Source organism: Agelaius phoeniceus, chromosome 4 (genome assembly GCF_051311805.1).
Source record: "Agelaius phoeniceus isolate bAgePho1 chromosome 4, bAgePho1.hap1, whole genome shotgun sequence".
Classification (NCBI taxonomy): domain Eukaryota; kingdom Metazoa; phylum Chordata; class Aves; order Passeriformes; family Icteridae; genus Agelaius; species Agelaius phoeniceus.
The window spans coordinates 736,503-763,794 of record NC_135268.1 but is presented as its reverse complement, the minus strand read 5'-3'; the positions used below and the strand labels follow the sequence as shown (position 1 = coordinate 763,794).

General features: G+C 44.3%; 1 protein-coding gene across 3 annotated transcripts in view; it reads right to left on the bottom strand.

Moving 5' to 3' along the window:
* MAML3 (mastermind like transcriptional coactivator 3) overlaps positions 1 to 27,292 on the bottom strand; it is a 228,879-nt gene that overhangs the window by 191,504 nt on the left and 10,083 nt on the right. The window contains exon 1 of one of the 3 annotated variants that reach the window (XM_077176689.1): positions 11,408 to 11,542. The exons of the other annotated variants lie outside the window; for them this stretch is intronic. The gene's annotated coding sequence lies outside the window, so the exon portion shown is untranslated. Of the gene's footprint in view, positions 1 to 11,407; positions 11,543 to 27,292 lie in introns of those variants that run through there. 3 annotated transcript variants of the gene reach the window in all.

The window sequence follows — 27,292 nt, the reverse complement described above, 5'->3', positions numbered from 1 at the left end:
CTGTACACATAGATACCAGAGTTCCAGAAAAAACACAGCAGAGTTGCATGGCATGGAAATGTATGGGCTGATCCTGACGACACTGAGCAGGGCAAAGATGATGCTTTATCTCCAAAAGCCTGAGCCTACCAGACCCCAACCCAGGGTAGAGAGGGGAAAAAAATAATCACACAAAAAATGACCCTTTCCCCTCTCCCCTCCATTTTGTTTGATTCAGGTGGCTGATTTGCCAAGAGCATGATGGCCACAAGCCAGATGAGAACGGATATCCAGCAAGGGGAATCCTATTGCAGTGCATACATTCAGATTCCTAGGTTCTTGTCAACAAATAATAACATTTCTAATAGTAACTCAAATTCAGAGAGCATCCCATTTGAGGAGGCAACTTGAACCACAGGAGACCCTCCCAAAAAGGTGGGGGAAGCAGCAACAGCTGTACAGCAACCACTTCAAGAAGTACAAGTTGAGATCCCACCTGAGCAATGTCAAGGCCAAACTGGCCCTGACAGACCAAAGAGATCTTTACAACTCAACTCAACTACACTCAAAGAGACAGATACTCTGAGTGGAGAAAAAGAATGTTGTCACCAGCTTGAGCTGCTGAACAACTTCAGCCACTAAACGCTTGAGCCACAACTTGAGCCACGCACAAATCCCAGCAGGACTTATATTATTTTCTAATCCCAGGAACAACACCAGGAATCCTGTCAGCATACCCCCACTGAAGATCAAGTTAACTATGGAAGGACTGCTTATCCTTCTTGCAGGAGCCATGACTGCCAGCAGGAACCAAATTTCGTTCACACATCAACAGGCAGAACCCACAGAGTGGAGATTCTGTTCTTTATTTATGGTAAAAACAGTACATTCTGCACCACACATTTCTCAGCTGTGGGGCCAATTTGCTGTGGCATTTAAAAGAAAGGAGATCAAAGTCATTTACCCACTGAAATTCAAAATGTAGCCTGGGACAATGCGACCATATTTAAGAGGGAATTCCACCCTTGGTGGTCACTAATTCATTTCACTTACAACTCCACCAAGAGTAAAGCCAACATTTTTGTTTTAACAATATGCAGTGCTTTTTACATACTGCATACCCAATCCTTGTGTCAAGATTAAACCCCAACAGAGCTGTACTCTATTCCCTGGAGCAGAGAGTAAGGGCCCAATGGAATGGATGTGTCTGCAAAAGAGCCCCTTGGGATTTTATTCTTGTAGACAACCCTGTTGTAGACACAAGTAATCACTCACATTTTGTCTGTAACTGGGTTGAAATTATGGGATCTGATTTTAGTTATTGAGCTTCTGTTATATCCTATCAACTGTTATGATTTAACACTGATGTAAGGCCTACACCCTAGCCCTGTTGGAATAAATCTCAGCTTGATAAAGCTGCTACTGAAGCAAGCACAAGAACATGGACACAAGACTGATTACTGCTCCTCATGATGTAAAAGAAATCCAGGTGATGGAATGGGTGAAAAAAGATGGGAGCAACATTGGTGGGACATGTTATTTGGATGGCTGCCAGCAGCACCAGGAGTTTGTAACAAGGTGTTGCATCCTGTGATTGTTCTTTTAGTAGTAACCTTTCTGCCTTTCCTTTTGATAATTGCATTTTACATCAAGTTGTGAAGGATTATAGAGAGATTACCCCCAAAGAGTTGAGATAGAAGGGGAAATGCATTCTATCAGCTTGCTCATCTTCTCCCTTTTCAAGGAATGGTTCACCAAGTCCGTATGGACGTTTGTGCCACGGTGTGGTGTAGAATCCCAGAAGACAAGGGGCTCATGTCTAAGTCTCAAATACCAACAGCTGGATGGTGGCAGAGCTGACCAAGGCTTGTTGCTAATGACACACCACGAAAGAGAACAAGATGAGGCTGCAGAATGGGCCCATGCAGAGGCAGGGCAGCCCTTTTGCAGGAGAAGCATCCTTGTTCTAGCTCCTGGAGATAAGCACAACACAGCGCTGCACAAGGGCAGGAATGAGGTTGAGAAAAGGACATGGAGCGTATGTCAGGGACTGAAATGGTTCATGCCTCAAACATTGTTATCAAGTTTCACCCATTATGGCAAAAACTGCATCAAGAAGCTACAAGCACAGAAGCCTCCCTGAAGAGCTTTGGTCTGTGAGTTAAGCTGCCAGGATAAGATAAAGAGCACACTCTTGTTTCATCACCTCAGCTCTAGGGATTCACAAACAAAGCTGAAGGAGAGCAGTGTGCCCACAAGAGAACCAAACACAGAGATTGTTCCCTGGCTAAATGCAGGGTGTGAGAGAGCACAACCCACAGAAGCCAGGCTTACTGCCCCCAAAACGAGGAGGGGAGGAGATGCCAGGTGTAACCTCTGGTCAGAGGCAGTGAGCACCCATCCTCCCTCACACAGCTCAGCCCAGCTGTGAAACCCCCAATCCCACGGCCACATCCATGGGACACTCACAGGACAGGGGATGGGTTAACCCATCAAAGGCTCCCCAGAGCACTCCCCCGAGGCCTCACAGACACAGCCCTGACTGCAGGGATGCCACAAACCCAGAGGCTGTGTAAGGGACAAGGGCAAACTCCCCCCAGGGAGGTGCCTGAGTTTTCCTGCCTGGCCTGAGCAGATATTAACCCATCAGATTCTGTGCTTTTGGGGGGACCTTCACCACCAAGAAGCCCAGCTGGACAAGATCAAGGGAGCATTGTCAGGATCCATGGATGGTGATATTTTCCTTATTCCATGTCACTCTCTTTCTGTCCCCTCCACCTCTTTCTCCTATTTCTTTCTCTTCCTTTTTCTCTCCTTAGCCTCTCTCATCCTCTCATATTAAATTTTGAATTAAACCCATGCTGTTGTCACTGGCATATGGTCTCATTTGCACCTTAATTTGGGCAGAGGCATTTCTAAGAACTGTAATGACTGGATTGTGACAGTGGTGGGGGAGGAAGATGGGAAGGGGGTCAAGAGCACCCAAGAATCCAAAGCCCCCCAGCTCATTTCCAGGAAGGATAGAGGAATGCACTGCACATGGTAACTAACTTGCATAAAAAGGCATCCCCATCAAGCCTGGGCAAGTTCTGGTCCCTCACTGCAAAGGTGCTCAGTTCAAGCAGTACTTACTACATAGAGGACATAAAACACTTCTTCTGTCTCAATAGTTAAAGAATACTAATAAATGAATGAGAGATGCCTTCATAACTCCAAATCCCATCAGCAAAGAAGTTCTCCACTGTACACTGTAAACTCTAATAAAAGAAAATTAAGGATGTAAAGTCAAACCATGGAAAAGGATGAAAAAGGCAATTTTTTTGCCAGTTGGTACAGTACTTGGCTACCAAATCTGTGAAGTAGTAATAGCACCACATACACCTCTTTAAAGCTCTTGTTTCTCCCAAATCTACAACTAATTAGAGAATGCTCCTGCTTATCCTCTTCTTCCCTTTCCAAAAGGTACTCAGGAAAATTATTTTTTCCTAGCAAACAGAAGTTCATAAGAACTTCCAAATCAACCATACACACTATCCCACTTGCTTTTATTACAGAAGAACAACTCCAGCACTGATATACAACTAGATTTCATTCAGTAATTTTTAAACGTGCATGTCTGAAGGTTGGCTTCCAGAAGTTGCCAGAAGGGTACTTCAGAACTTAAAAGAAGCTATACAGATGGAAAAAAACATCCTCCACTTTAGAAGTGGGGAGAGGCAACCACGAGCAGCACTCCTTTGTCCTGCCTTGACGAACAGGCATCACCACCACCCCCATCCTTAGTGCACTGCAAAGGGGCTGTGTTAGGTTCTGGACTGATGTTTCACTGCCTCACAGATGACATTCACTTCCCCAGGAAGCTGCTTCTCTTCACATTCAAGGTTCCTCATGGCCTCTCTTTGTCTCTTCCCAATCACATTTCGACTTCCACCACTGATCAGCCCATGGCACACACCAACCCCTCTCTATTAGTTAAACTGTCAAACAAATTTCTTCATGCTCCCCATCAACTCTCATAACTGCCCAATTCCTCCAATGCTGGGATGGACAATCTAGTGAGAGACCACTGCTATCATCATGTTAGTTAACATCCAGTCACAGCCATTTTGCTTTCTGCCTGCTGTCCATTTGGGATCTGCTCTTATACCTGGCACACAACCTTCTGTCAGCACAGCACCTGACCAAAGAGAGCTGTGGGCTTTGGCTGAGCTCTTGGGACTCTGGGACACAAGAAAGTAAAGAGCCTCAGCAACAGGGACACTGCAGAAAGGTTTAATGGATTTGACCACTTCCAGGACTAACCCATGGGAGCACATACCAGTCCCTTCACATGTGCTGACCTCCATCAAAAATAGCTGCACAAAAGCTTCATAAATCACCACTATCAACACCACCTCCTCTGCTCCTTGGGCAGAGGCTTCTTTACCTATCTTTGCTTTAGCAACAGGATGAGAGGACACAGCCTTAAGCTGCCCCAGGGGGGTTTAGGCTGCATGTTACAAACAATTTCCTCACACAAAGGGTGAGCATTGGAATGCACTGCCCAGGGAGGCACTGGAACCACTGTCCCTGGAGGTGTTTAAGCAAGGACTGGACCTGGCAGTCAGCACCATGGCCTAGTGGACAAGGTGGTGGTACGTCTTAGGTTGGACACTATCATCTCAGAGGTCTTTTCCAATCCAATTGATTCTGTGAGTCTTCCATTACTGCTAGAAGGAATCAAAAAACCCCCTGCTGCTGGAGCTCTTTACCCCGGCCCCTGAAGGCAGGCATGTTTTCTTGTTCAGCATATTGATTATTGTCTCTACTGTGCACGGGCATTTCCAGGCAGACAGAGAGGAAGAGTTGCTCTCAGCAGCACATCTAGCAATCTAAGGGCACCTGGAGTACCCATCAAGCTGGTGTGACAGGCACAGCCTGATACAGCCCAAGCTTTGGGATGTGCTTCCAAAGAGAGTTGAAACTCTGCGACACAGAATGCCTGTCAGTCCTGAAAATGGACTATGCAATATTCCATCTTCACTGCAATTTTCACCCATCCTAAAGACACTATTAATCACCACAGCTACGGCTTCTTGCTAACACGTGAAAAGTTTTGGCTTTTTTCTGTCTGTTCCAGGCACATGTTGATCAGCCAAACGATGCTCATGTGAGAGCACAAGCTCTGGCCCCCTTTGTTTTGTGCCACAGCTGCACTCCAACTGAGAGCATGTCAGTGTTGGCATCACAGGCAGAACAAAGGAGACAAAGGCTGACACAGGAGAGGGAGACTGTTAGGCTCCTAGAGAGCAGCAATATTACAAAAGAAAAATTAAATAAAAAGCAAACTCTAGGAACAGACAGACCAGCACCAGAAGCAATTTTTAAAGGAGGAAGCTCTGCCCATCTGCCATGTGTGGAGGGCTCACCATGCATAAACCCAGCCCTTCCTTACAGTTTTGTGCAAGAGAGCAGGGATCTGGTGAGCAGAGGGATCCAGAGAGCTATTTCCCATGCCACTACAGCCATAGCACTGTCTTATCTCTTGGCCTGCGCTGCCTTATCTCTTGGTAAGCAAGCTAAACGAGGCTGGGCTAAGTGTGCAGGAAAGCACACTAACCCTGAGTGGATTTGAGGCTCCTGGCACCAGGCACAGCCACTCGGTTCAAGTGGCACGTGGCTCAGGGCTAAGGCTCACGCTAAGCGGCTGCAAATGGATGTGGCAGGCGCCGAGTTCAAGGCAGGAAATGGTGTGAGCTCCAGCACTGTAACATAGGAAATCTGAGAGCTGAAAATGCACCCTGGGGAATGAAATCCCTGCTCCTCGCCCCCATCTGCAACTCAGGAGTGCCCAGAGAGGCCTTTGTGTAGCCTCACCTCCAAACATGCCCTGGTCTGCACTAATTTCCAGTCCAGGCAAGGGACATGGCCAGGGACACAAAAGGCTGTGCCTCCATCCCAACAGCTCACAAACTAAGGATGATATCCAGAGGGGACACAAAAGGCTGTGCCTCCATCCCAGGCAGCTCACAAACTAAGGATGATATCCAGAGAGGACACAAAAGGCTGTGCCTCCATCCCAGGCAGCTCACAAACTAAGGATGATATCCAGTGGGGACACAAAAGGCTGTGCCTCCATCCCAGGCAGCTCACAACCTAAGGATGATATCCAGTGGGGACAGATGTGCCACTTGACTCTCTCCCCTGGCACAGCTTGAGAGCCGAAACTTCCTCCTACTCACCCCGTTAAAAGAAGTGCATTGCTGCATTTATTTGTTAGTGCAGCAAGAGCCATCGCTGTGAGCAGCACTGAAGCTGTGCAAGTGACTCTTGCAGATGCCATTGTTCTTAGACATAGGATTTCACTCCATAAAGCCTGCCCACCGAGAGACGCGTTGGGAAGGGGGGACAGGAAGGAGGGGGAGGGAGGAAAGGGGGGAGCCTTTTACCAGAGAGGGGAAAAGAAACCCTCAGAGATCCAAAATAAACGATTCTTGAAACACAGCTCACACCCAAACAGAGACACTCCTCTGTGGCAGACAAGCATCCTGATGGTTGTTGGCTTTGTTGTTCCAACAGGAAACTCCCCCGCCCCGCTTTGTGGATTCTCGGAGGCACCTTCCAGCCCTCGCCTTTCGCTGCTCCCTTTCCTGCAGGAGCAGGAGGAGCTGAAATGGGAAACGCCCCGGCACGCAGCATCCTTCAGCTCGCCCAACAAATAACCTGCTCTAACTCCAAGGGCTGGCAGCGAACTAGGTTTTGCAGAAACATATTTCCTGTGCGTTAGCAAACGGCACGGTACGAAACTCAGGATACGCCACCGTATGGCTCCTGCCATATTATTTTGGTTAATCATGTAAAACAACATGCACCGTGGTAGCTGCGACAACCACAACGCCACTACAGCCTGTTTGTGCCAGGATTAAAGTGGTTTCTTATTAATTATTTAGGCATAGCGTTGTACTTTAAAAACCCTGAGGATGGAATAACATGATTCTTATTTAGTTATTTTTCACCTAGGGTATGATTAAACTGTTCAAAAGTCCCAAGTCCCAATTTTTTCAGAAAAACTGGGAAAAACATCACTCACCCAAAAAAGCAGTAAGCATTATTTCAGCAGCCTAGTAAAAATACCTGCTAAAAGGCATGGGTTTATAGCAAGCAGGAGCTGAGCAACTATTCTGAGCTGTCAAAATGAGACAGAACCAGAGAGCTCTGTCCTGCTGTGCTGAGCTGCAAACTTAATCAGGATCCATACTGGCTTGAAATGTGTAATCTGTATTGTCCATTTCCCTCCTCCCCTGTGTGTGTGTACAGATGGTCAAAACCTTACAGCTAACCCTGAGCAACAGCTAATGAGGTAATAACACCTCCCAGCCTCCAGCCTCCCTGGTTAGCTCCAAATCCACATCCCAACTGCATGGTGCAATGCACACCAGCAGAAACAAGAGCCTGGTTCACCAGTCAGACCGACTTGTTAGTCAGGAAATGGTCAGAGCAGCGACACTCCTGTACCTATTTTTGCTCTTTGAAATTGTGTATGGCTGCTGTAAACATCAAACCTCCTCTGTGTTCCAGCTTCAAGAGAAAAAGAACAACAACAAAAATACACTGGGAAAAAACCCCAGCCTCCTCCTACCCAGACCCGTCCTGAATACTAATGCTAAAACTATTACAAAATGCTAATTTGGTACCAGCAACCTATGATTATAAAAACAATGAAGCACCTCAAGCACATGAATTAAGGCATCATCTTAAACATGGTTTTTTCATCTTAAGCTAGAGAACCTTTATATACACACATCTGGGCCTTTTCTGGCTCTTGATGATCTCAAAGCTATATTAGAGATGCAAATCTTGATGTAAGCTAGTCTAATGCATTTGGGGTCTGGATGAAGCTGAAGACACCACAGTACTTTTAGAGGCAACCCCAAATGAAATCAAAATCTCAGCCAAGATTGTGTTCTGTCAGTGAACAGCCCCTGAAGGCAATTGTCATGGATTGCTGGGATGCCTATGGAGTTGCTTGAGGACCATTACCTGGCATTGGGTATCTGGTATAGAGCATACCTACGTGCTTTCAGACTTCACATACTTCAGCAGCCAGCAGTGAAGATGCAATTTCACAAAGCTTCTGAGGCAAGAGTCACAAAGTTGTACTAACACTCATAATTAGTCTTTACAGTTTAAGGCATAGGAAGTGCTCATTTCCTTCCCTGTGCTGCACTGCTCACCAACAGCAAACCTTGACACGGAAACCTCAGCGCTCAGCTTGGTGTGTTCCAACCATCTGACACTATTCCCTCACTACTACACCGAGCTTTTTTACTCTCACCTTGCCTTTGTGCCTAGCATCTAACTCACCTAATGCCTTCCATCCATAGACTGACAAAGTAGGCACATCTCCCAGAATTCTTGTAAATGTACTGGCCATTTAAGAGAAGGAAGGACAGATGGCTTGGCCAGGACCAACCATTTAACTGCAGGACCTTTCTCACTCCATCCTTCACTTTTTGTCTAAAACACTGCAATGTTTGGAACAGGGATAAAGACCTAACCTAGATCAAAGCTTGGTCAAAAATAGGCAAAAAACCCCAGAGACACAAAATAGAACGAATCCACAAAGTCCTCCACTCTCACCCAGATCAAAACTGCCCTTTATACAATGTGTCTTCACCAGACTGTATAAAGGTGTTAATTACACACATTGAATAAAGGTGTTAATTTTGCTAATTCATTATAAATATTCAATAACTCCCTACATCAATAGTATCCTTGACAGATCCATAAGTAACTATTTGACTCTAGCTAAATGTTCCATAGGGAACTGATGAAAACAAAAGTTCCTCCTACTAGCAATAAAATATTTGTGTCACCTACAAACCCTGAAATACACAAAACCGAAACATGTGCTACTGGGTTCCAGAGTGCAGAGAAGCTGAATAGCAGGTTAGAAAGCACTAAGCCAGGAAACTAAAGAAATAATTGTATTCATTTCATTTTTTTCTATTCACAATTTTAGCCACATTTTTTCTACTCATAAATTTTAGCCACAAAATTTGGCATAAAGGTGCAATTAAAGTCGGCAAGAGGTAAGCAAGTCTCCCATAGGCTCTTCCAGAAGTAGAAAAAGTACTGCAGGAAGCAAATACTCAACATTTGATAAGAATAGAAGTTCATTTTTGCACTATCACTTTCACTCTTGTCTTTGCAAAGAAAAGAGAGATTAGAGAGGGAAGGCAGTTCAATAGCCAGTACAAGGCAAGGGGGACTTGCCAAAATGACACAGATGAATTTCAGTGTCAGAAACCACTGTAAATCTCAGTGGTTTGAAAGGCACCATCAGCTGGAAAGGGGAGGGGATGAGGGTCAGAATCCATTTGAAATGTCACAGAATGTAGGCCTCAAACCCATGAGAGAGAACAGCTCTGGAAAAGAAATTACTTTACAGCAAATCTAACAAACATTTTCTATAAGATGCCCTGACTTTGAGGTGCTATTTCACAAATGAAGTTTTTTAAACATGTCTAAATCTGGACAACTTTCTGTTAGCAGCTCTGAGGTACAGTAGTGAATCATTGATCATCTTGTCCTCTGTTATCATTGGCTTCTAGAGCCCACTCTAGCTCCCACCTAAAAGTATTTGCCATTCTTTCCGTTTCTTTTCCAGCTCAGCCTAACACCACCAACATTTTGACTGTGAGAAAGCAGCAAAGACATAATAATGATGTATATTTGCATCTATTTACCCCCTTTAAAACTGCTTTTGCTCATATGAAGGCATAAACAAGGTGAAGAAGCATCCCTGAGCCATCCACAGCTTTCACAAAAAGCTGCCTTTAAACCCATCTCGTTCTCCTCCACCTGATCCTGTAAGCACTGCTGGCAATTTTCCCCCCCATGCCTGTACCATATTTTCACTTAGCAGCAGTTTGATGTATAAGATCTGACAGGCAGGCAGTTACAGGCCACCTGCATCACTGTCACCATGACAACAGGCAAAGACAATCCATGATCCCATGCCCTGGTCACACGTTTCAATACAGCTTATCTGCCCAGAGCCACTGAGCCTAATGGAAGAGAGTAATTACAATCTTCCACTCATTGTCAAAATCCTCACCATATAATGCTCCTCGAAATTATTTTATTCCTCTCTCATGGCTGCTTTGCAAAAAAAAAAAAAAAAAAGGAAAACAAACCCCAAAAGAAACCTTAAGTGGGTTTGGAAGGGAAAGAGTGAAAAGCATGTCTGTGCCTGATAGGAAAATGCAGCAGTGTGAGCAAACTGGCTCTTCACAGTGCTGAAGGACTAATCAGAAGCAGGGGAATGTACCAACCACTAAGAGGGATAAGGGAAAATTGCTCTTCTATTTGTAGAGCATCACTTCAGGTCCTTTTGGTTTTGCACTGGAGGTGAAGAGAGGATATTAGCTGCCCTCTTTTCCCCTCCCCTTCCTGGCAAACTTCTTCCCATCCAAATGAGCAAGCCCCATGCAGCAGCAGGAGCCTCAGGAAGCAGCATGGCTCTTGAGATGACTGAAGGGAGAGGGAGCTCCGTGTCTGAGACAGCAGAGCAGCAGCTCCGCCTCTGCACCCTCTATAACAGACCAGCTCTCAGTTTGTCATTTTTAAAGCACAACTGCAGGGCAATGCTTCAGGATTTCACCCTTTCTGAGCACTGTCCCTAAAGGATCGCTGCATTCCCTCCACTCTGGCAGAAAAAGCCAAAATGCTGTTCCTTTGTGTGTGGCCACAGCCATAATTGGGATGGAGATCAGGGTGACATGATTACACAGGGACAGGACTTCCCTGGCTTCCAGGGCACTGAGAGGACAGACAGAATCCAGCCATGACACAGAGCAGCAGAACTTATTTTGAAGCATGGCAAATGCTGGACAGTGAGTGCCCGCACTCTCACCCTGCAGTAGGTACAAACACAACACCTTCTGGCGCAGAATTTGGTGCTGGAGGATTAGGTCCCATCCCTAATAAATCAAAACCTTGGCTTTCTGCTTCCTACTCCTTGTCCCAATCCTTCCTTCTTCCCCAAGCACCTTCATGCACATCAGTCAGCACACCAAAGCTCCAATTTATTAGGCACCTAATAAATACCTCTTGAATCAGTGAAATGTGATAAATGTACGCAGACAAAAAGATACAGTAATTTATTAAAATGTTTCATCCACCCATGTCCAAACCACAACAGCAAATAAAAGGTCAGATGACTGCCCGTTTTAGAGACATATTTTTAGTTGACTGCTTTTGGCCACAGCAGTGGCACCAGGAAATGAAAGCTTCATTCACAGCACATTTCTTGCATTTGCCATGCAGGGTTCCCCCGGCTCAGCTGGCACAGTAACCCCACTGTAGCTCCGGCCCCAGAGCCCTGACTCTCAGCTCCCAAACCACAAGGTAAATAAAAACTCAGTCTTTTTTGGGCTGTACTTACAGGAACACAAACAGGGCTGAGGACCCTCAGTCCTGATCTAGTTCAAGCACGCATTTAGAATAACCTTCGGCATTCATGGCAGAATTACTTTAAGAGAAGCAACGCTGCGATTTAATGACCGCCTTTTAACACGTCAGCCAAACCAAATGTTCCAACCAACAAAGGTAATGGTATCTCTTTACTAGCAGCATCCTGTGAGACTGCCGGTGCCAGCGCAGCGTTTCCTGCGGCACAGACTCGCGGGGATGCGCTGCGAGGGCAGCGGGCACGGCCCGCAGGGGCCCCGCGGATGGCGCAGCACAGCTGCAAAAGCTCCGCTGGGGACACGGAGGCAGCCCCGGCGCTTCCCGGGACGGGACGGGCCTTGCAGCCGGGGGAAGCAGCCCCGACAGGGCTGTGCGGCCGGAACCGGCCGGGCCCCGGCTCCCCGCACCCCGCTCCGAGTGCCCCCAGCTCCCCCTGCCTCTGGCACGGGTTCAGCAGCATCGCAAAGGGAAGGGTGCCACCTACAGCACCGCGCACAGCGCTTCCTCCGGCACCAGGGCTCGCCTCGGGCTCCCCCAGCCAGGAACAACCCGCGCCAGGCCCCTCGCAGGGAGGCTCGGCCGCCCTTCCATGACAGAGACAGGCAGCGTCCTCTAAGGGGTCTCTTATTCATCACCTGCTCTAGGTAGAGTGCCTCAAATAGATTCCTTGCCTTCATTTCTTTGGTGTCCTACTGGTGCAGTGTATCTCCTCTCCTACTATACCTGCATGTCAGTACCATCAAAACCACTGCACTCACTTCTACCTTATTTTGTAAAGATACCTTAGAGTGTCAAACATGATTTACTTCAGAACTTCCTCAGAGAAGATTTGGTTCCTGCTCCCTCAGATTTATGGACTTATTTCCTTTCCTTCTCCTTTCCATGGGAAAGATCAATTCAAATAACATTTTCAGTCTTGTACTAGCTACATCTTTTGGAGTTCCTCTGTGTGCAACACCCAACCTCTGGAAAGGAATTCGAGTTGAGGTCTCTCTTCCTGTTTTTAATCTTACCAAATTACTACTAATTCATACTACTAATTCATACATATTCATAGCAAATAGACAGAGTCTGCAAAGCAATCCTTGCTTTTGTGGAAGAGTGCTGGCTGTGTTTGTCAAACACTAATCTGAGATAAATGCCCCTATGCAGAACACATGACACACACACACTGTCCAGAAGGAAGACAAAGAAACTGAATAAGTCTGACAGAGCCCACCTGCCACTGTTGATGAAACAGTCAGAAAATGAATGGTATCCCATAGCCACTGCAAGAACTAAAAGCATCATCCTGTAAACCAGAGTAACAGTTTAGCTAAGTATGAGGATTAGGTTCTCCTCTTTTCTTTATGCTCTGGCTTTTATTATTCAAGAATCTTTCTAATTATTACAAACTTGCCATGAAAAGCAAGCTCTGGTCAGAGCATTGAGACTCTACCAAGTTAGGAAATAGGAAAAATTAGAATTAATAACTCTTCAATAGACTGTTTCATCCATAACTGGCCAAGCGTCCTCCCTGCTTGGGGTGACTCCAGCAATGACGCCAGGGAGCCAAAGGCCACAACAGCATGCCTCACTGGACATGAAGCAGTCAGAAGGCACCTGCTCTAGCAAATGCTGGGCAGCATGAGGTGACATGTGCCACAAAGTGCCTCTCCATGTCCAAGGGCCTGAGCTGCCCCCAGGCACAAAGCAGCCCCAGGGAATAGCCACAGCCCAGCACCACACAGGATCTCTGCTGGCACTGCGTGCAACTCGTCTGCAGTGACCAACTGTACTGGAAGCAGGGCAGAGCAGTGTCACAGGTGTGCCTCCGCACTCATCCAGCCCCCTTGGGTGCTCTGTGCCTCTGGTGCAGTGCAGCTGCCACAGGAACAGCAGCTGGGAAGCTCCTCCACAGCATCCCTGCCTTGCACACACCCACATCCAAACCTGGGCTCCTCCATGGGGATGGCATCTTATTGCCCCCAAGCCTCCCTCATATCTAGAGCTGCTGCAAGGATGTCCTTGCTTATCACAAGTGGCACAGGGTCACAGGGAACAGGACAGAAGGCCACACTGCTTGTGCTGGATCCTGTGCAGAGCATCACTGAAGGCTTCCCTGCAATGAGCCAGCTGGGAAAGGCCAGCTGGAGAGGTGAGTCTGGTGGCCTGGCAGCAGGAACCCAGTGCAAAAACATCAAGTTACAAATCCAGGTGCCCTAGATCAGAACTGTGCTGTTCTGAGGCACTGGGTCTGTTAATGCTCTTACTGCTCTGACTGAGAGCCATCCAAAACCTTGAACCTACGTGGGAACCACTGTGACCCAAAGAGTCTTCAGCATTCAGAAGGGCAAAATGCTACCACTGACATGGGCCAGAAAATCTGACATACAGCCTCATCTACCTGAATTTATATATACCTCATAATATTTATAGCTATTTATAGATAAATAAAGACTACTAGAAGCCAAAACATAATTAGCACAAGAGGCAGTAGAAAAGAAACCCAAACAACTGAACAGAGCCACAAACAGACATGTGAATCACACCTGAAAGGGAGAGGAAGCATCAAAGAGCAGTGACCAGAGGGATGTGCACCTTTGCATCAGATGCTTCCCCATCTGCCATGCATCTCCTCCCAAAGCAGCAGTGTCTCCTGCAGGCCAGGGCTGCAGCTGGCAGCATGCTGAAGAGGAGAGGTGCAATACTCCACAGCTGCTCTGTCAGCTGGGGTGTTCTCAGACAGACACACCAGAGACACATGTCCCTACATGTACAGATGTACATACAGCACTTCCAGAATTGACTGCTTCTGGATTTACGAGCCAGCATGTTCACAAACAACAAGTCTCATGTTCAACTGGACATGTCAGGCACCTCCAGCTTCATTGTCACTGCATGTGTTAGCGTCTAACTGCATTTTTGTTCTGGTATTTATTTATCCTCTCAGGCTTAATTTATTTGCATTTAATTTTCATACAGATACAGTAAATGCAGAATCGTGCACTCAGAACAACACCTGTCTGATAGGCTTTGCAACCACCCAAAGGCATGCCTAACTGGTGTTGTCCAAGACCTACTGCCCAGGACATGATTTCCTCTACATTTCAACTCTTGTCTTGCAGGTTCTTGGAGTTTCAGAAACTCACCTGAAGTCGTGGGATGGCAAAGACTTGCCAGACGGATAGAATACGAAGAATGGAACTAATCTCACCAATACCTTCCCAGTTTCCTTCCAACACAAGCAAAGGCTTTTTGGAGTCCTGACCTCCTGCTGGAGCCAAGAAACTGAGCTACGCCAATGAGAACTGCTCTAATACAGCTCCACAGACAGACACAGGAGCGAAATCCCCTTTCACTTCTTGGCCAAATGTGTAAGGATGGTTTGGCTGATGGAAAGAAGTGCACCCATCTAACTAGTGCTTGGTAGAACTAGTATTTGTACCTAGCCTGGTGAGCATCCAACCCAAGTAACTTGGAATCAGTGCTCAGTCTTTCCTCAGGAATAAACACAAGAAATCCCCTACCAGATCTTGCCCTTCCTGAAAGGCAAACGGCCACAAACAAGTCACAGCATTCCTCCCTCCGTATCAGTCCCCTATCTCCCTACAGCACATACAGACTAATCCTAAAGAATATGTGCAGCACATTTACTTTTCTGTGATACAACAACTAAGAGATTTTCCAGACGAAACCAGAAAATATGTCATGAATGGAAATTCCCATATGTCAACAAGTAAACTGGTATTAGCTGCAAAGAAAGTCACAAATCAATCGACCATTTCTCCTAAGTGAAGCCTGACTAAAGAGAAACATCCACAACGTGAGCCTGGATGCCTTTGCTAATGAGTAATGAGAGGTGTTAAATTACAGGCAGCCACAGGCACTTCCCCTGAAAAAACCCAGCTCTTAGGGAAGGTGAGGACTTGCACAACAAGCAACTAACTACACAGAAACCGAGAGAACCCTTCCGGTGACTCCAAACTCAGCTTGAAATGTGCAGTGTAGTTTTAGTGAGCCCGACTGGTAACACTGTGACCATACTTAATGAACAGTTGGGCACTATTGACATCACTGCCATTTCCACCACCTTTTCTCCTCATCAAGCCCTCCTAATGAGTTTTCTTATATCTCATTAACATTTATTATATTCAGCCCTACACCCACCCGCAGGTGTGTGTACTCAATCTGATCTCTGTCTGGAACACACTGCACTTATCCATCCTGTCTGTTCCAGGCCCCTGCAGTCCTCAGACCACATCATCTGCCTGCCAGGAGCTACAAAAAAATGTTACATTTGACTGAGGTTTCAAGCTGCAGAAAAAGCCTTGTCTAGAAAATAGCACAATAATCTCCCACCAAAAGGGGCAAGGGTAGTGACTTTGGTACTGTTTCTCAATTATACTAATTAAGGAAAAATAATTAGTATTAGAGTATAGATTATTTACTCCAGCATAACTGAGGGCCTGGTCTCAACTTCACAGAATGGTTCAAAGACTTTACCAGGCAGATTTGGGCCAAGCACCCCAGATATCATTAAATACCGAAATAACCTCTGCAGGTATTTATTGATTAACAACTGTGATGCATGGCAGATAATTTCTACTCTTGTAGCACTTCATTAAGTACCCATTTTTATTCCTACAATATAACCAGATACCTCATTTTTCCAGACTTCATTACATACAGAACTTTAGTGCCAAGCATGTCTGCAAAGAAGTGATATAGGTGTATCTGTCTACACTCTAACACAAACATACCTGGGAAAAGCAGATCAAGCCACAGAAATGTTTCTGCATTAATTTTTTCCGTGTAATTCCTTTCCCATTCTCCCCACAGACCGATTACTGAAAATCTATTTTTCGTCTATCACAATTTTATCTTTTTCCCAGGTCAGAAAGGTAAGGTTGGTCACAGTCAAGATTTGCTGATGGTTTCCTAATCACACAATCCGTGGGGGAAGACAAGTATGCAGCTATGTTTTATGACCCTGCACTCAATATCTAACTCCAAAGAGCACAAGAGAAGTGGGTTCTCCCTTACATGCATATCTACAAATTAAGAGAAGATCATGATATTCCAGCAAACTCCAGCTAAGCATTTTCCAATATGGTCATCCAGGTCACAGCTGACAAGCCACACTCAAATTATTCCCAAGATAAGAAGGCTGTAGTTTTCTACAACATTTACTGGATTTACCAGATCTGCATGGACTGCTGAATTGGCAACAGGCTCAAATATATTTTCAATAGGTAAACACAGACTTAGATGAGCATTTTTGGCAAAACTACATGTCATTATGCATATACATATATATATACACATACACACACAGAGTCTTGAACTGCTCACGTCAGTCAATTGTAATCATGACAACCTCAAAATTTCTTTTTGGACTTTGCCCATCTCCACAAAGAAGGAAACTTAGTTACAAAACCCCAGTGAACCCCAGTGCCTATTGCCTCTGATCAGGGGTACATCGCAAGTGTGCCAGGTACTTCCCCAACATAGGCACAGCCTTCTTGCTCTAATGAATTAACAGGACAGGTTAAAAACCTCCCCTTCACTTTCTACTGTGGCAGGATCTGTACAATCAGAAAAGTAAAACACCTGCCAAACAAATAAATAAAGATAAACCCAGATTAAACCCATTTCCTTTAGGAATTTCACTACCCATCACCCTCATATTTCCTATCCATATTCTTCTAAGAGCTATCAAGATCAGGTCTCCAGCAAATCCAACACAAACTTAGAACTCACTGGTGAGGGCAACATGTCCCAGTCCGCTGTGATTTGATTGCAATCTATAAATAATGCTGAGGAGGGGAGTACATAAAAAGACTCATTGCAACCAGCCAGGCTAACAGAACAATACAGCTTGAACTCATATCCACATTCTAACTTTTTGGATTACATTTGATTCCTTCCCTTTGAAGAAGAGGAAGACAAGCCATTTAACAATGTAGACAGCCAAACTGAGATGCTGGAGGTGATTATCACCATTCCACAGCCCTCAAGCTCATCTCCTCAGTCAATGTTGTGGCATGAAATGTGGTGCATTAGCCTTCAATTTAAACACAAATCCATCTCTTGTCACCATCTCTGCTCACTCGTTTCCAGCAGGGAGAGGAAGGAGGTGGTGATGTGCTCTTCCAAACCTTCCATCACAGCACCTTTGCACTTCTGCTTTGCACCTGGATCAACAGACCCCTAGCTCACTACTCAACTACTCTACAACTTCTGTCTTTTACTTGAACACATTGTTCTTCCTCAGTGTTTTTGACACTAAAACGACAAATGACTCCAAAATGCCCGTTGATTTGTCAAAAAAACTTCTCATGATGATATATCATAAATCATAACTAACTGAAGTAAATGCAATCCATTCACCCTAGTGAGTAGAACAGTGCATTTATGAGATCTCATCACCCTGAAGACACCTTCACCACCTGGAAGACGAGCACAGATAAAGTCCATCTGATCTGGAGACTTAAGCTGAAAAAGTACCATTTTCTCCTGTAATTTCAAGGTACAGGAAAAGACACAGGGAGGGCCAGATGTCCTTAGTTAAGAAAGAGAAAAAAAAACAAACCCAAACTCATCAAGATCTCACTGAATTTTAGCCCAGTAAAAAACAAACAGAACTGAAAATGGTAAAACCAAAACACATTAGCTGTTGATAAACAAGCTTCATTATGATACAAAATATTTACTGGTCACGAACATCTGAAGAAATGACACATTTGTGCTGCATTATCATCTCAATTACACTGTTAAACTACTCAACCCCTGCCTTATTCTGATATAAGTGTTAAAAAAACCACACACAAAGGAACACGTTTGAACTGATGAGCACAGCAAAGGAAGAGCAGATAGGTATCAGTCAAACCATGAAAGCAACTTCGAATTGGAGGATGGAACAAGTGTATATCCAAATGGCAAAGAGACTCAGCCCCAGCACATTGTCACCTCATTCAAGACAGAATGGCTGATGTAAATCAAAGTGATTGAAGAGGGTGAATTTAAGCAGGATTTCAATTATCAAGCAGGAAATCCTGATATGAATAAATCAGTTTGGGAGCATGGTTGGATTTATACTAATTTTTCTAAGGAAGGGTCAATTCTTACTGATCGGTAACTATTAAAATGTGTTACTTGACAACTGCATATGTCCTCTGCATGAACACACAAACCACTCTGCATTAACTCAGCAAAACACTGTTTTCTAATTGATCTTTTAAAGTACCTTCAGTGCACCTGTTATGCAAGAATAAAAGTTTAGCAAATCGGGGTTTTGGTATATTTACAAATATGTAAAAAGTAGTAGATACTTTGAGTTTCACCTTATGGGAAGCAGAAATCTCCTCCAGCTGTGTTCACACTCAGCTTTCAGCCCTGAACTGAATCTAGCAGGCTGATGAAGACCCCATGGCAGTATCAGCACAGAAGGCTTCTATTGCCTTGATCAGAATTTTAGGACCCTCTTGTTCCAGAATACTTCCTAAATGTCAACCTTTGCTGGTTCAATTTCCTTCAAAATTTCAGTATAAATATGGTGCTCAGTTGCCTTTTTTTTTCCCAATGGTTTGATTATTTTAACAGGTGACAGCAAGTTCAGGCATAAGCTATCCTATTTTCACATCTGATTTGTGTTTTCAAGATTAATTTTAACTTGAATAATAGGGCTCATAAATCTGGATTAAGGACTAGGAAAAAAATCAGTGTTTCAGGTGGAGAGAGAGTGTGTGTGTATCTATTAACAAAAAATATCCAGTCACACTCCAAACAAGGGCCTCAGCAGAGACAAGGAAATAAACACATATGACAAACAACTCATGAAAGAATAACTGCAGCTGACATATGAAAAAAATAATCACCCTCATCCATCAGTTTAACCTGGTTAATTTTGAATTATCTTTTTTGGAACAGGACTGCAAATAACCAGAGGACAGTAGCACAAGTTTGGATGGGGCTTTGAGCAGCTCGGTCTGGTGCAAAGTTTCCCTGTCAGTGGCAGGGGGGCGGCAAGTAAAAGATCTTTAAGATCCCTTCCAACCCATTCTGTGACTCTATCAGCACCTCAAAACCTGAGAGAGAAAGGGTTCTTTATGGCCCTGAGGAAAAGGACATGATATTCTAAATATCCGTGTCTTGTTCCAAAACTTCTTGTCTTACTGTTCTAATGCCACTGAAGCAGGTGAGTCACATGAAAACCCAGATGAAGTGCATGTGAGGGGTAGGGGACTGCTATCAGTGTTTTGTCACTGTGACAGGAACCATGCTATGGGAACTCAGAGAAACCCTTCAGTTTGCTCTCTAGTGATCATCAGATACAGCTGAATTTTAGGCTCCCTGTATCCTCCTGCAGCTTGCAGAAAGCAGCATCACTGTTTGCAGAAAGTTGTACCTTTCACCAGACTAACCTGTTTTACTAAGTATGGCAGCAGTTCCTGAGAAAGGCACCAAGAACTGCTCCTTTTGCCAGGACAACCCACCTTGGGGTTCTTGCTTCTGTCTTAGTGAATTCTCCCCTTGCTGACTCTGTCAGCTTTCTGGGGCACTCAGGAATACATCCACATCAAACTGCTCAAAGCTACAGTGAATCTGTGAGTGTTCCTCGCACATCAGTCCATGCCAAAAATAGGAAAAGCTAAGGCAGAAACACTCTGTTTGTTTTAAAGCTCTTGTCAAATCTTTCTCCCTCTGCACAAAGTGAGCAAGAGAAACTGAACAATGCGCATTGGAAGAAACCATTGCAGAAAAACATCAAATGAAAAAACTTAAGTTAAAAAACAGAATATGAGAGGTGGACTATGAAAGGGGCACACATTTTTGACAGTATCTTTTCAAAAATATTTTTATGAGCCACCAAAAGCATTCACCCAACAGCTGGGTTTGGCCCCAGAAGTGCTCTGGCCATTGCTGACTGGCACACCCCACAGTGAACAGGAGTGCCCATCTCCTGCCCCCTAAGCCTCCCTGCACAGCCTGGACAGCTGGCTATTTTTATGTCCAGGATAGCGTGTGAGGCCAAAGCTTATTACCAAGGGCTTCCCCCTGCACACAGGAGTCATGCCAAGGATTGCTTGTCTTTTTTAGTTGTGGGAATGGGCTCTGTGTACTGTCCAACTTAAAACACCTTACACTTTGTGAGAGATTTAAGTGACTTATATGCTTCCCTTAACTTGTGTTTTAAGAGCAGACATTATTTCAGCTTTTATAATTGCTTTGCTTCATTCTTTAAAGTACCTAATGTACTTGCTCATAGGAATGTATAAAACAAGTAAGTGCATTTAATATTAAAATATGGAAATCATGATCTTTTGATGCTCTTGTTTATCCTCCAAAAAAAATCCACAAACCCTGAAATCACAGGAGTGAAGGGATGAACATAGAGCTCAGCACATCCTGACCAGGCCCCAGGAGGTTCTGCCTCTCTGCAGTACTTTTCCTAAGTTTGACCAGCAAACAGAGGAGCTCAGAGGGATCCAACAGGACACCAGGGAACAAGTCAGCAGTGTGGCCTTATTTCCTGGACTAACACACACAGGTATAACTATGCCAAAAACACATCACCTTGAGAACAGGTGCTGAAATGAAAATCAATTTTATTTTTGCCCATTGGGGTCTCCTGGCTGTGTGGAATTAGCCCTCCCAAGCCACTGGCTATTTGCTACTAAAATTAAAGATGCATGCATTTTCTTGGCTGTGCTGAGGAAAACCAGCAGCCTTGGTCACTGTATAGGCCAGAACATATTTCTAACATGGCACTAAATCAAAATAGTTCCACATACCAGCCCTGGGAAAGATCTTGCCACTTGTCCATTCCCACACACCCAGCTCCATGAGATGAGCAGATTACAATTCAGTTTTCTTAAAAGCAGTGGTCTACACCTGACAGAAGCTTCAGCCAGACAGAATAAAGTCAACACTAAACAAATTTTAAAGATGATCTAGTTCTGAAACTTCATCTGCTTTATGTGATTGGGCCATAATTGAGATAAATCAGCATGCAATCATAGGGGGGCACTGAGCTGAAGCAGCCAGTAAAACCCCACTGCAGAAACAGAGTTTTGTTGTGAGCTTTCACTCACACACACTTCCCTTGGAGGAATTAAAGTAACTTAACTGCGCCAGGATCAAAGGCCTCTGCAGAAAAATGATTTTGGAGGAAATTAGGCCTTTTCCCAATCACATCATTTTCTTGAAGTGTCAGAACCCTCCAATTCTTCAGAACTCCCACCTTACAAACAGAAATTACAAGTAAGGTCTCAGTTGTCCAAACACACATGGACCATAAATAAACCCATTCCTCACTGTGAGGTTCTCTGTGTGCCAATTACACTGTCTCATGAGCAATTCCAGCAGGAGCCCACTGAGCTGCTAAGGCTTGCTTGTGTGGCTCTGCCCTGATACTTGAACTAATGCAACATCCCCTGCTACACAGAGTGACAGAGCAGCAGAACATGCTGATCATGCCAGAGAACTTGTGAAAGTACCTTTTCCTAGAAAAACAAGCCATCAGTGGCCATCGCCTATGCTGAACAAAAGCCATCATACACTGACTGCACTTAAACATCCACACATGTATGAAACATACAGGTTTACTGTGAGCAATTGCTGTGCTTTTACATCAGCTGTACCAAATAACACTCAAAGAGTAAAAATTCAGAACACTTGTGTCTCCTCCCCTTGAAGGATTGACACGAGCCCCTGCCACAGAAAGAAAACTAAAAGGGAGAAAGAAAAAGTGGTGGAAGAAAGGTGGGAGGAGAAAAGGCGAGGAAAGAAAAGGGGAAGGAAGAAAGAAAAATCAAAACAACAAACAAGGAAAAGTGAAAAAAGACAAAAGAAAAAATAAGAGGGAAAAAAAAAAAATCTGGTTTTTATCTTCTTCCTTTCAGTCATGGGCCCAGCCAACACACTTGAACAATCATTTGATTCTAATATCTCCGAAATTTGCAAAGATATCTTGCACTTGACATGTGGCTCTTAAGGTCAGTATTAGTTTTTAATAGCTTACAGTTTGTGGATTCTTAGCTTTCAGGGAGGGAGGTTCTTTCCTGTCAGAGAGGCAGAGGACTTGCAGCAATTTCGTAAACACAAACTCTTTTTTTAAACTGTGAGAAATGACAGCTCTGGTTTTCTAAACTCCACAGGTTTAGAAATAAAACATATATAGGGAGTACTGGAAAACAGGGCCAGGAAGTGCTGATGTGTGACAGAAAAAAGGTTATTAATAAAATCATCCTTATAAACAGCTCAAATGTAAGCACTAAGTTGGGGATTCCTGTACTATCTTATTTTCCCCACAGCTTGCCAAAAGTCAGTTTCTTACAGGAATTAGGAGAGTTCTTTATGCATGTATTGGATAAAGATACTGCACAATTCTAGTATGCAGCAGACAGTTACTGTCAGCAGTAGCTTTCCAAGATATACCCCCAAATTGGTTCCAAGTATTACCAGTAAGATTTCACCTCTGCCACCACAGGCATCTTGCAATTTGTCTATGTTCTTACATGTTCTGTGTCCCAAAGATGAACTAAATTGAAGCTATAGGACACCTTTTATATCTCATTATACCAACAATCCATTTACAACATAACAAAGATGGAGAGATTGACTCATATTGATATTTACAGAACAACAGAAGCAACACAAAACCACAGCAGTCAATAATGAGAGAGGAAAATAAGAATATTATTACATATAAATACAAAACTTTGTTCTGGCAACTCCCCAAACATGTTAATTCTGCAAAATGCAGACTTTTGGATCACACAAAGCATATTACAAAACACTGTGAGGAGCTCTTGATTCTTGAGGAAAAACCCAACTCCTTGGTCTCAGACAGTAATGGCCCACATAGGTGTGATGAAAACCAGCACTGATTTTCAAGCTCACCTGCTGAAGGACATGCAAATCACCCCAAATAGCTGCAGCACCAACTTCACACAATAAGGCACAGAGAGGACCGCTTGGACAACAAGAGGACAAGACCATAACTGTGGCTTATTAAACTGGGAATCTTCCAAAAATCCTGGCTGTTTGGTGCTGCATTTTGACCTCAGGAACAGAAGCTTATTCCTTCCCTTCCCAAAATATGAGCCAGTACCATCCAAGGGAAAGGAAATCTCTCATAGCTGTTGAGTGTGCCTGCAGCACGCTGCTGAGCACTTCTCCCTGTCCATCAGAAAACAGGATCACAGGCAGCCACTCAAACACTGTCCCTGAACCACCTCAAATACCTTCCACTTCTTCCTCTGCTTTGAGAAGGAACCCTTGCCTTCTACCTGCCACAGGAATCACCTCTAAAAACTGATTTATGGTAGCAGTGGACATAGGCATGGGGGGAGGGGGGAGAAGTGCATTGAAATGCAGCTTGTTTTAGAAAAACAAAGCTAATTCATCAGGAGGAAAAAAACAAAACCACAGCGCTTCCTAAACCAACTTGAAAAGCGTGCAAACAGGATTTCAACATAAAGGATTTAAAATATACACATGTGTCCATTACTAACGTGTAGGAAGGTACCCAGGCACTGGTTTCCACATCAACTTCCAGGGAATATGCCACAAGTACCTAAGAAGAGCAAGTCTGCTGTGCAGAGGCTTACATTTGCTGAATGAGTGCCATACATATGTCACCGGAAAGTGTTGAGAATCCCTGAAATCTGAGCAAAACAAAGGCCACCACCCAGCTAACAGCAGTGCAGAAAATCAGCTAGCAGAGCACACTGTAATGTTCTGATGGACACAGGACCGTGAAAAGCAAGAGAACCAGAGTAACTAACTCAGCTGGAACCAGAGTAACTAACTCAGCCGGAACTCGCAGCTGAGCGTGAGCATGGCCCTGTGAAGTGCCCCAACACCAAACTCTGGCTACTCCAGGCAGCAAAAGCTGGGCTCCTTCCAACTCCCTGTGCTCTCACTGACTTGGTGAAGCCCAGGTGCCAAGTTCTGCTCTTCAGACTGGTTCCACAAATCCAACAACCTTGTCCCTATTTCTATCCTTCTGTTACAGCTGAACTCCACTCAGCTCCACTCTGTCTACCCCAGTCTGTGTTCCATCCACCCATCCCACACTTGTTTCCTGTGCTCCCATCTGCTTCCTCAGGTGTCTGCATTTCAGAAGCACCACCTTGCTTCTCCTTGCAGACCACAGAGCCAGCCAACCAAAAGCCATCAAAGAATAGAAGAACCCTCGCCACCTCACAAAACCCCCAACTAATCAAACCAAGGTTAAAAGGCAAGAAATATATCCTATGAAATTAACCCTTGCAAAAACGCGTATTGGAAATGCACACGTGGAAAAAATATGGGGGTCTAATTTTACAAAATATGCCTGACATCGCTTTAATAGAAGTTTTGTACAACTGTAGGCATTGAGTTTTTTCCCTTTACAATAAGAAAGACATTTCATGCTCAGTTTAAATACTAAATCTTGAATCATATAAGAACCATGTATTTATAAACAAAAAGCATCACTGAAAAGGATGAGATATTTTATGAGTCTGTTTGTGCTACATTTCTCACAGAGCCCAGTGCATATGACTCAGGCATTGTTTTTCACTTACTGGCCTCAGTTATCAGTTATCTTTCTACATTTACAAGTGTCTAAGTTTATAGATGAAAATCTTAGAAAATCATCTCTTAAAAAAAAAACCTAAAAGTCATACTGTACAAGTAGGAAAAAAGCCCATGAGGTGAAGTACTTGGGTCAAAATTTGTTACATGTTCTACTGTTGTTTCAGACAAGCAGAATGATTTGCTCCTGCCATTAAATTTAGGGACAAGCCAGCAAGTCCAAAGCTGCTCCCATAAACCCTTGACTTGGCTTTTCTGACACATCTGCACCATGCAGTCACCACCCACAGGAGATAAGTCACTAGTGAAAACACAGGAAACACACTGCACTAGAAATAGCAATATTGCTAATGCTTTTATCTACCTATTGTGCTAACAGCTTGGATTCTAGCAAATGAACTAATTCTCAAATAAAACATCTGAAACGGTAGGTCAAAAATAAGCAAAAAAATACCCCCCCCAAAAAAAAAAACCCAACACACTGAACTTTTTAATCACTAATTGTACAATTGTTATCATATTGCCCAGAGTTGGATTCAGATAGAGGAAAATAGAATTACATGTGAGTGTCTGTCTTGGACACAGCCCCCTGCTTCAGTGTTACCTCAAGTTCCATCTGCAAGGCAAGACATCACAAGGGTGATAACTTTTTATGTGGGCCTTTCATAATGGCTTAACCCAGTTATTGTCCTACATGGAATTAAAATGACCACAGCACCTTGAGCAGCCAAAACAAAAATGCAATCATCACACTGCAAAGATCACGCAGAACTATGTTTTCCCTTCTTTTATCAAGGGACCAAGTAGATCAATTTCCAGAAGGAAACCAGCAAACAAAAAAACAAGAACACAATCCTCATCCCTTTTTCTTTCCTCACAGGAAGGACAGTTTTCACCTACCTGATACAAATCTAAGCTGTGGCCAGCTCATGTCTTCTTTGGACTAGATTGAATTGAAAAGAGACTCTCTTCATCATCCTTTACACTTTGGATCATGCCCTTGCCCTTAAGGGTCACTACAGCAGTACTCCTGAAGGCACTTCCAATAATGTTCTGCCTGAAGGTCCATAAACTGTCCAAGGATTTCACTCCCAAATGAACTCCAGCCATGCACCACAACCACCAGGCTTGCAGCTGGAGGGCTGGAAAGGACCCTTAGGACCATGAGTCCAACCATTCAGCCAGCACTGGCCAAGCCCACCACTAAACCAGGTCCTTAAGTGCCACATCTACATTTCTTACCCATCTCAAGGGATGTCAACTCCAGCACTCCCCTGGGCAGTGTGAAGCTTTTCCTAATATCCAGAAGGGGTTGGCCCATGGAAATGCACAGCTGGATCTACCTGCATGAATCCTGGGAGGAAAACTGCTGTCTTGGCAGAGCTGTGAAGGACAGCAGCTGCAGAATGACAGGAGACATTTTCAAATGCTGATCAACTTGATAGCTCAAGTTTAAAGCCAACTACATGGGACCTTCTGCCCCCCCTTTCCTCCAGTCCATCTTCGCTGTGGGGCACTGTGTGCCTTCACTTGACACTAAAAACCCCCGTGCTCCTCCTGCAGAGCTCATTCCCCTCCTACACTGGGGCCACGGGCACACTGGATGGGTGTAGGACTGCAGCCCTGAGACCACTCTGCTCCATGGCAGCAAAACATGAATTGGCTCCACCTGCTCCATCTAATTAACCTCAAGGCAGGACCATGTGAGGACACCATTAAGTGGAAAAGAACACAGTCCATGCCTAACCTCCTAGAACCCCTGTCTGGCTCTAAGTAAATGGACACTTTATCACTATGATACATGAAATTATCAAAAATAGACAAAATTCATTTCACTTTTTCTGTTCTGCATTCACAATCCTTCATTCCCCTTACCCATTGCTGACATTGTCCACAGCACAAGTGTTACTGACAAGAGCAGTAAACCTTTCTGTGACCATAAAGTGGTTTTGTTTTGTTGTAAATGAAACAGTGGGAAAAAAAAAAGTGAGATTTTTTTTGTTTCTTTTACATGATATAGAATACATATGAAAATGAGTTAGAAAAAATAAGCTCCAGGAAAATCCTATGGGGCAAAAAAAATGTGCAGTCAAGTTCTCTCAGGAAAATTCTCAAAATTGCAGCCCTCCAGCCTTTAAAGCCTTCAGTGTACAAACTACCTGGCATAAATTAGGTGGGGAGGGGAAAAGAGAGAGCACAGCAACCTGAGCATCACATCTCCACTTTTACTGGAAGGCCAAGGCTGCAAGCTCAGCCCAGAAACACGCAATAATAGAAGGACCTACAGACTATT